At 40.4% G+C, this 10,416-nt stretch overlaps 1 pseudogene across 1 annotated transcript; it reads left to right on the top strand.

Annotated features, from left to right (window-relative positions):
• Positions 1–7,259: 7,259 nt before the first annotated feature.
• Positions 7,260–9,890, top strand: LOC148009842 (EID1-like F-box protein 2 pseudogene; annotated as a pseudogene). The gene is made up of 2 exons (XR_015689750.1): positions 7,260–8,592; positions 9,396–9,890. The product of XR_015689750.1 is annotated as an EID1-like F-box protein 2 pseudogene (transcript).
• Positions 9,891–10,416: the final 526 nt, after the last annotated feature.

The raw sequence follows: 10,416 nt of genomic DNA, 5'->3' as shown, positions 1-10,416 counted from the left end.
TTGGCACATAGGTTGACACAGTGGATGAGTTACTCCCCATTTATGAAGAAGGTCTCATACAGTTTGTCCCTAAGGAGATCATATGTTAGTGTGAAAAGAGTATCTATATTGGATGAGTTTTCATATCTTTGGGATGCTTTATTAGTTGAGACATAGTCACAATTGGGCTAGATTTATTGCAGACAACATCTAGATAGCAGTTTGTATTGGACCAGATTTTATTCTGTCTAATTTTTAGCAAAGTGCCACTTACATACATTGAAAGTAGTCTTTGAGAGCTTTGTTTTGATATATGGTACACCTTGTCTGGACTAGCCTTTGAAAAGTTATAGCAGATTTTGTCTAGTAGGGTGTGTTATTATAGCAAGCTATCTCCTAACTAATGTAGACACATTTCCATGAAGATTTTATGGCTCAAACTTCTTCTTGAAGACATCCAAACGTTGTACATTGCATATTCTTCTACCCTAGTCTTCATCTTAGCCCAATATTTAATATTTTCCAAATATTTTGTATCATTTATAAGGATGTACAATAGAGTAGTACAGTGTTATGTTCATACTTTTAGCCATTGTAATAGCTTCTCATTTTTGTTTTTGCAGACAAAAACATTAGGACAAGTATGGAATATAGAAAAATGGGAAGTGATTTATATTTTTAGTACATTTGGAAAAATAATGCCATGTCACACTAACAAAAGTATTAAGATGTAAGAGACTTGTAATTTTTCATTATTCAACAATACACAAAATAATCTCTTTATCTCTCCAACTCCAAGATTTCATGGCTTCTCTCACCTCTTTTCTCTCATTCTAGTGTTTGTCTCTCCTTTTAGTTTTTTTCTCTCCTCTTTTCTCTCTCATCTGCATTCTTCTCTCTCCTCCCTAGTCTCCTTCATGACATCTTATCACTATTCATGAATAGTTGAGTAGAAAAATATATGCGCAAGCAATGTTAGCCCCCTATTGATAGACAATGCCAAATTACTACATCTCCTAATATTATATATGATTTTCTAAGGAACTTTTTTTATGATGGTGGAGGCCAATGCAAGGGTCTACTATGGGAGCTTCTAAAGGCATTCTTAAAATAGAAGTATCTAGTAACAATTTTGAGAGACCCTTGATATCAAGCACTTCTCATTGTTGCTTTGAAAGAGTTTCTTATGGAGGTCCTTAATATTTTATCAATAGAATAAGTTCATATAGCTTGTGATGAAACCAAGATTAGTTAACAAGGCTATGAGGCTATATATAACTCCGATAACAATACTAGTTTATAACAACATAAAGCATATGATCTTGCCTTATCCATTCGGACTTAGATCTATGTGTGACAAACACAAAATGTATCAATTAGAATGAATAGGAGCATACTTTCTCATCGAAGTCAAAGGGAATTAAACTAGGATTTTTTTTTCTTATGAATATGATGAGTTCAAAAATATTTTCATTGATCCAATGAAATTGTAGTGCACAATGGTTCATTTCTATAAGATGTAATACATAAAAGGCATTATCTTGTTATAACATAACATGATAATATAAGATATTATCTTGTTATAACATAATATTGATAATCTAATATATGTAATATGTTTATGCAAACTACGTTTACGAGACACATTGTTGCAACCTTGGAGTTTGTTGTTGTGAAGCTAAATAAATGCCAAATCATGAAGGGATGTAAGTTGGAGAGAGTAGGTCTTACATTGATGAATTACACAATGGTCTATGTTAAATACAAAATGCTTATTCTTCCATTTAGTGTAAAATCAAGAAATGAAATTTAGTGGCTAATAGCAATTACAGTGCCTAAGAGATGCATAATGCAATGCTATGGATCTTTTAATGAACTCCTTATCTTGACATAATTTCAAGGAAAGCAAGTGGTGAGAAGCTTTATATAGAACAACTTGAAGAATTTAATATCAACAACTAACACTTAGGGGGAGATCTTAAGACACTCAAGTGTATATTGAATTGCAACACTAAGGCATTGGCATCACTACCTTATTCATATTATATGAAAATAAATAACTGTTCTAAGCCCTGGAACATGTCACATGGAACGGAGTAGCATAGGGCCTAATAGAGAGGTGCTACCCAATAGATTGTGTCTTGATAAGCATACCTATTTGATTGTGAAAACATTCATATTTGCACTCTATATTGCCTAATGTGCATATTTGACAAGATTTTGAAGCAACATATCAATTACACATACATAATGAAACCTTCCTGTAGGCACCAAGTGGCTATGGAGAAAATTGCAAGGTTATTAAGTTACACACATGTGCATGGAGGTGAAATATCTTATTAGCATTGAATTCTCCAAAGCACAAGCGGATTACTCACTTTCTATATATGAGAGTGATGTAGATCTTGTGATCATTACTATATATGTAGATGACTTGAATATTGTGGGTGATAATGAGATAAAGATTGACCATGTGGAGAGTCTTTTCAAGATTGAGTTTGAAATGAAGGATTTGGGAGAGTTGCACTAATTAGGACTCCAAATGATATATGGCTGTTATAAAGACAATATGCTTTGGATATGTTGAAAAAATATAGTATCGATGATTATAAGCCAATCTTGATATCTCTGGATATCGATGCTAAGATAAGTGCACATGAGGATAATGTGATTGAGGATGTCACTATGCATAGAGAGACTATAGGAAACCTTATATATTTGATGATTATTAGGCTAGATCTAAATGTCACAATTGGTTTGGATAGTTAGTTTATCTAGCTTTCGTAGAAGCCACATTTGGATGCAATGTTGTGCACATTGCACTATGTACCTATAGTTGCACTATGTAGTACTGAGGTAGAGTACAAGGGTGATGCAGTTGTAGCATGTGAGGCAGCTTAGCTATGTAAGTTGTGACTTGGGGCTATAGGTGGATAAGAATGTTATAATCTAATGTGATAACATTAGTAGCATTCACCTAGCCAAAATTTTCACTGTAGCATGTGCAACTTAGCTATACAAGCTACTTAGTGACTTGGGGCTATAGGTGGACAAGAATGTTATCATCTACTATGATAACCTTAGTAGCATTTAGCTAGCCAAAGATCCAATGTAGCATATGGAGGTTAAACACATAGAGGTCCATTACCATTTCATTTGAGAGTGGGTTCTAGCAAGTGACATTGGCTTGGTTTATGTTAGCATAGAGGATCAAGCTACATATATTTTCACTAAGGAGCTAAGAAGCTTTCCCACTTTAGGACTATGCTTGGAGTACATGAGCTCATGCTAAGCTTGAGGGGGAGTATTGAGTTATCAAGCTCCACATGAGCTAGTATCCACCACATGCCTTGGTGGTGTGGCAAGACTTTACTCATTGGAACATTAGGTGATCAAGATGGAGGATCTACCATGATTCTATAGCTAGACTACACCTACGTAGTCTACTCTTAGTTATGGCACATTCATATTGTACCACCTCGTTTACCCTTAGCAGGTTCACACCAAGTAATTGCATGTATATATGTTTTAGTGCTTTCATATTGGTCTTTTATCATGTTATAGACTAAGTTCTTTTTGTGTGGAAGAGCAAGGAAGAAGAGGAAGAAGATTTCAGCCCTACTTCTCTATGTGCTGACGTCTGGTTGCTTCACTTCTCTCTCCTCTTGTCTTGTTTTAAGAACCACATGGCCATCAACCTCAATGCCTTCTTGACCTTGCTTCTTCATTCACAATGTAGACAAATGCATTGATTTCCATCCCTTTGTCCTTCCAACCTCCTCTAAAATCTTACGTTTACAACACTAGTCTTCATTAAATTATCCCTAACTACTCTCGGTACCCAATACCACCCCACTCTCAAAACCTTCATGCTTTTTCATCACCTCTTTTGAAAAGTCCTCCTCTCTTACAAAAATGAGATTGTTAGCTAAACTTGCTTAATGGCAATAAGGATATTTGCAGTATAACTATTTGTATTGATCTTAACTAATGGTAGCATCATTAGGGTTGTATTGAGAAGCAAGGAAAGTGACATTAGGGTTGTATTGAGAAGAAAGGGTAGTGGCATTCAAGATGTATATATGGCTGGAGGGTCAACTTTCCCAAAATGGTTGCGCCATATGAAGGTCGATTGGTTAGGAGAGTGCTCTAATGCACTTGACATTATAGAACTTTCACATTAGCATACCACCCATCCCAATCTAAAGAAACTAATAGGAGGCCAATTTGTGTGTGTGTGTGTGTTCCTCCCCCCCCCCCCCCTTCCCCCCCTTATTGGCCTACTCAAAGGGCTAACATTCACATGTCGCTCATGGACTTTGGGCTCACATGGATGTCCAGTGACACTCTTGCTACATTCTCAAGTGGGTGGTGTTTGGTTCTTCATATTGAGAGGGCTCTCCCATATCCAATGAACTTTGGATTGATAGGTCTCTAGGGGCTAGAGCCTCATATGTGTTTTTGGCACATAGTGCATCACATCTCTCTCTCTCTCTCTCTCTCTCTCTCTCTCTCTCTCTCTCTCTCTCTCTCTTATCTCTCCTCTCTCTCACTCATATTTATCTCTTTGATGAAGAGTAGATTAAGGTGTGGGTGATGGTGGTGGATGGAGGAGCCTATGGCACATTCCATGCCAATCTCTCTCTCTCTCTCTCTCTCTCTCTCTCTCTCTCTCTCTCTCTCTCTCTCTCTCTCTCTCTCTCTCTCTCTCTCTCTCTCTCTCTCTCTCTCTCTCTCTCTCTCTCTCTCTCATGATAGTGATCCAATGATGTGGGAATCAACCATGTGCAAGCCTCATTGTGAGGTAGTGATGTGACCATTGGAATCTTAGAGGTCGAGATGGTAGGATGGAAAAGGGGCTCTTACAGATTGGTGATACTGGAAGAGGAGGACAAAGGTCTAGGGTGAAGGTCAATGCTAAGCAATAGTATTTCAAACAATATCTTAGCACTTAAAAGCAATAGTATTTTAAATAGTATCTTAGTACTTAAAAGATATACTATGTGGATTAGTTTATTATCCTATGGAGTACCCCTAATTTAGGCCTCTAACCTTGAATAGCCCAAAGCTTGGAAGATGTACCACCTCTAAAGCCAATTATCCAAAATCATCTAATCTTAGATATTTTTTGCTTTTGGTTTACTTGCAAGAATAAGTGATTGTTACATACATAGAGAGAGAGAGAGAGAGAGAGAGAGAGAGAGAGAGAGAGAGAGAGAGAGAGAGAGAGAGAGAGAGAGAGAGAGAGAGAGAGAGAGAGGTTTGAAAGAAATTATTCATCTTTTTTATTTTATGCTTTTTGTTTATTTGCAACTAAGAAGGTCCTCAATAGGCACCTTGAATGAGTTTATTCGGGACATTTTTGAAACATGCAAGTGCCCTTGCAACAAAAATGGTCTAGTAGAAGCACATTTTTGAACTTTTTGGTATCTAATGTGAAGGAATTAACAAACTTCATTTTCAAAAGCTTACACAAAAATCATGTCACTTATTAACGAGACAAAAGAACAAAAGGGAATGTAGTTAAACTTGAATTTTGGATTAAGACCTTTTATCGATAATGTAATTTTCAACTATTCAAGAACTCAATAATTTGCATCATAGGAGTTGCACGTTCTTTACCATTAAAATTTACTTGATTCTTTGTAGAAACTTTATTGTATTGATAATGTGCTAATGTATTTTGATATAACTCTCCTGAAATTTACTTGATGCTTTGTAGAAACTTTCTTTTGTTGATAATGTGGTAACTTCTTCAGTTTGTTGCTCTTTCAAGTTGGCCAGAGCCACTAGCAAATTTCAAATTTTTGGCTATCATTTTGTATTGTGCTACTAAAGTCAGTTTCAATTCTTTTGAGTGTTCACAGGAACTGAGGTTTAATGTACAGTGAATGGAAAAAATTTCAAACAAACCTTCAAAAGTTCAAGAAGAGAATTTAACACCTTGAACCTTTAAAAATTTTTAATCATAAAAATGGCATATATATATATGGGGTGGGGGGGGGGGGGGGGGGGGGGGGGGGGGGGGGCAGTGAGGGTTTAACCACCCCTTGCTAATGCTTTGGTCTCCCAAAGACATGCATCACTGAATCTGGGGCTGAATACAACCGTTAATGTTGTAAGTGAGAAGCTGTTTTTTTCTATTGGTGCATTAAAATTTTTTGGGCTCATTTACGAATAAGAAACTGATTTCTTCTTTAGCACTACGCTAGCATTATTAGCATGGCCATTTTTGCTGGGTTTAGTAAGGGCTCGTTAGGTTCATCGAAACCCTGCTACTCTTATGCACTGGTTGTGCGGCGATCGATAAACCTTGCTACTTCGATGCACTGGTTGTTGGACAATGTTTTAGTGGCTCGAATGGGGTTTCCATTGGCCCCATTATTGCATCGTGTGACATGGCTCTTACTACTTGAAAGAATACCCATGAGACTAAGAGCTATGTCGCGCAGAAAGGAAGTGGTGGTTGTGGGATTGAAATAACCCCACTCCCACTTGATCGTGCCGAGAGGGATTGGGGGTAGTTGCCAAACCCCTCAGAGCCCCTGATAAGACTAGGCAAAAAGGCAAGTTTAGCAGCGGGCTAGTAGTGCTAACGAAACAAAGAACCCCAAAAAGTTTCAAAGCCTATCAATGATGAATGAATGAAAGCTAGAGTCTATTGCTTTGATGGTTGACTTCTAATGCCGGTGGTAATCTTTACGTTTCCCACTTGTTGGTGCAACTGGAATGAAGCCTAGCATGTCACTATGGCTGTCTTGCCCGTGCTGGTGCTGGTGCGACCTAGACCTTAGTTCTAATGCCATAAAAAATTGTTTTCAGCGAAGAGTCGAGTGGTTTCTCTAGTGTGCTAAGTGGACACTCATAGAGTCATACGCAAATCACTTGAATTCTCTGCCATGGTGACAAGTGGAATCTGGATAGCCAGGAATAGCAACAGCGACTTGGGGAGAGATTTGGACTTTTGTAACTTGTCTGACTGTTTTGGGAAAGGATCTGATTGTGGGTTCCGATTGGCTGTCGGGGCCTGGATTAGCGAACCACGTGTCAGGCTGTCAACTGCGAAGGTCCGGGCCAATCAGGCTTCGAAACGTGGAACTAGCTGAAAGATATTTCCGCCGCCGGGTGCCAAAAAGGTTCTGCGCAGGCTTATCCTGGCGGTCCACGTGTGCGGCAGAGATGCATCCTGTGACGAGTAATGAGGCGACACGTGTTGGGCAGTTTCTCAAAATTGGTTTTTTTGTTGGCTTTTCCGCGTGTTTGAGACACTGTTACACACATCTTTGTGAGGCAGAGCAGAGAGAGAAAGAGACACTCGAGAGAGAGAGACACTATGAGAGACACAGATACATAATAGTTTATAGATAGGCTGAGAGAGAGAGAGAGAGAGAGAGAGAGAGAGAGACACACACACACACACACACACACACACACACACAGGCTGTCATCCCTGAGCGCCCTCTGATTGCAGCCCATCGCCATAGCTAGGGTTTTGCCAGAGCTTGCCTGATCCGATGATGGAAATATCACCCGCCTCCCAGATAGTCAACAAAACAGTAATCTATCGGCCCGACCAGAACCTCCCTGCTGCCCTGACCAAACATGGTGCCACCGCCACCGCCACCGCGACACCCTTGTTATGGCTGGCCGCGGCCAGCGATGAGGAGCCGCCACACGGCCAGGAGCAGCCATGCCGTGCACCCAAACGGTTCTCCCCGGCTGCCACCAGCGGCGAGCCGCAGCAATGGCGGCCGAAGTGGTACCTCCCGAACATGGCCTCCGACCACAATGAGTTCCTCAGCGAGACTGTGCTGGTACTCATCTCGAAGGCGACAAACTGGAACCCCTTCCTGCTCTGCGTGTTGCCATGCGTGTGCAAGAAGATGGATGCCATTGTGAAGAGGGTCCTGTGGAGGGAATTCTGTTTGTCCAGGGCTCCCAAAATGCTGCCTGGTCTGCTGGAGGGGGTGAGGAATGGGCACATAGAAGGGGGATGGCAGGCTCTCGCAAAACTGCTGCTGTATTGCGCAGGGGATTGCAGACAGAGGAGGTGGAATGTGCAGGGGCATTTTGTGCATAAATCTAGGTTTTCGAAAACCTCTGGCAAAAGCTTTCTTCTACCAGAATGCAGAAGGGATGTCCTGTATGTGACAGATCCATGTGAGCATGTTGTGGAGGTAGTGCCAGAGAGGGAGGGAGCTGCAGAAAGGATCACATGTGCGGGAGCAGAGGAGGGAGGGGATGACGATGTGGAGGCGGTCGGCCTCTTCCGCGGCGTGTTCCGCTCCTTCAGCCAGTCCGACACGCTCCGCCTCCTCTTGCAGCGCTCCGCCCAGCTCGACCCCTCTGCCTCCTGCCCCTTCTGCCGTGCCAGGGGCTGGCAAATGGCAGCTTCCCGCATGGTCCCGCCCTCCGCCGCCCTCCGCCTTGCCGCCTATAACGATGATGTGGGCTTCTTTGTGTGCCTTAATGGCCACATGAATGGCTCATGTGCCTTGCTCCCACTGTCGGAGGATGATGAGGCTGCTGATGCTGATACTGATGCTGATGCTGACTGAGCCAGCTACTGAATATGAATAGCCCATCACCTATTGGTGGGAATGACATAAACTGGTAAGACAGGTCTCGTGCATATGTATGTAAGTATAGGTATTCATTCTGTCCCATTCCATAGGCTTATGATATTTCCTTGCTGTCCCACTGATAATTTATCTTTGGTTCATGTCCTTGCTCCCCCATTTGTGCTTGGTTCATGTCCTTGACCACATCCTTCACTGATACATATAGTTTTGTGGGCGAATTGGGTTTGTTAGTTAGGTTTGAGTTTGTGCCCATGCTGTCTGTCTGCTTTGTGATTGCATTTGGAAAGTACTTCATCTCTGCAACTAGAAGCCATGCCTTGCATGGATTTTGGCTCCTTATTACAGATAGTACAATAATATGATGCACTTCTCTGAGATCTGTTGTGTCTCCTGAACTACATAGGCAACATGTTTAGATTGAAATTTGGTTGCTCTCATGTGTGGGTTGATAATCCCTCTAAGTCCTCATACATTTGGACTGTCGTTCAAATGTACCTTAGGCGAACTATAGTCTTTCCAAGGAAGAGGTATACTTTGAAACTTAAAAACCAAAGTGGTATTACAATGAAAGAAACTTCATACAAATTTAAAGATTCCCAACCATTTAGATCAAACATATTGCCCTCTTTGGTCTGATTTATTGGAACTCACACCCCCAATTATAGCAAGGGTGCATGGATGCACGTGGTCATTGTTAGGAGGGGACTCTCAATGCTAGGAATGTGAAGGATAGCCTAAAAGTTTAATTTGAGGGGTATAACAAAACCCAGTTTTCTATCAAGAGATTGGAAGGTTACATTACTTTAATGCCAATTGTATACTTATTTTGAACAGACTGGAAGGTTACACTACTCTTTTAATGCCAACTGAACGACAACGTTATTTTTACCTACCTTGTGAAGGATAAACCCCCATTTGAAGGGTACTACAACCTTTAAATTTTTGAGCCATTTTTACCCATGTTGTGAAGGATAAACCCTCTTCGAAAGGGTACTACAATGTTCAAAATAGAGTCTTGGAGGAGAATTTTGTTTGGCAAAGGTTGCTCGATAGAATGTAGAGCCTTCTGCTACGCGATAAAACTACGTGATAAAACTTAGATCCTTGTCCCATCCAACACAAACGAGGCATGCATTGCTTGATAGTATTTAGAGCCTTGCGCTAGTTTAATAGAACTTAGAGCCTTATCCCACCCATCATAGATTGGGCATGCAAAGCAAGGCCAAGGGTTAAGCTTCCCTATTCAAAAAGCTTGACATAATTTTCATATGTAAAAACTCTTCTTTTTTCTATTTTAATTCAAGATACTTTTGACATTTCATTGAAAAAAAAGTTAAGGTTTTGGCAAGCACAATGATCTTAGTAATCTCACATGCAAATAAAGTGATGTATGATTGTTAGAATCTTTTGCAATGATCTTAGTAATCTCACATGCAAATAAAGTGATGTATGATTGTTAGAATCTTGCAAAAGATTGGTTGATGTTGTTCATTTGTAGAGCTAATGTGTGAATTTGATTGGTAGAATGTTAAGCACTTCTTAAATATTAGAAATGTTGGATGTTTTCAAGGTATTGTGGGTCATAATTAACCCTTCAAAACTTTTGCAATTGCTAATAGCCTTGTGGAGTGAACAAGTGCTACCAAAGGTAGTAGTACACAAGAGCCTTCAAAATCGAAAGGTTTTGGCTCTTTACACGAGGTGATGCAATGAGGTTTTGGTCTTGTACATGTGCAACACAATGAGGAGAGAGAGTCGATGAAGGACCAATGTGGGTGGAGAGAGAAAGCTTCTTTCATGAGAAAGTGCATGTGTCAAGGAGAGAGAGAGAGAGAGAGAGAGAGAGAGAGGAATT

The sequence above is a fragment of the Lygodium microphyllum genome, chromosome 30, assembly GCF_053477565.2.
Source record: "Lygodium microphyllum isolate KBCC chromosome 30, Lygodium_microphyllum_v1.1.10, whole genome shotgun sequence".
Lineage (NCBI taxonomy): Eukaryota > Viridiplantae > Streptophyta > Polypodiopsida > Schizaeales > Lygodiaceae > Lygodium > Lygodium microphyllum.
This window is presented reverse-complemented; position numbering and strand designations above follow the sequence as displayed.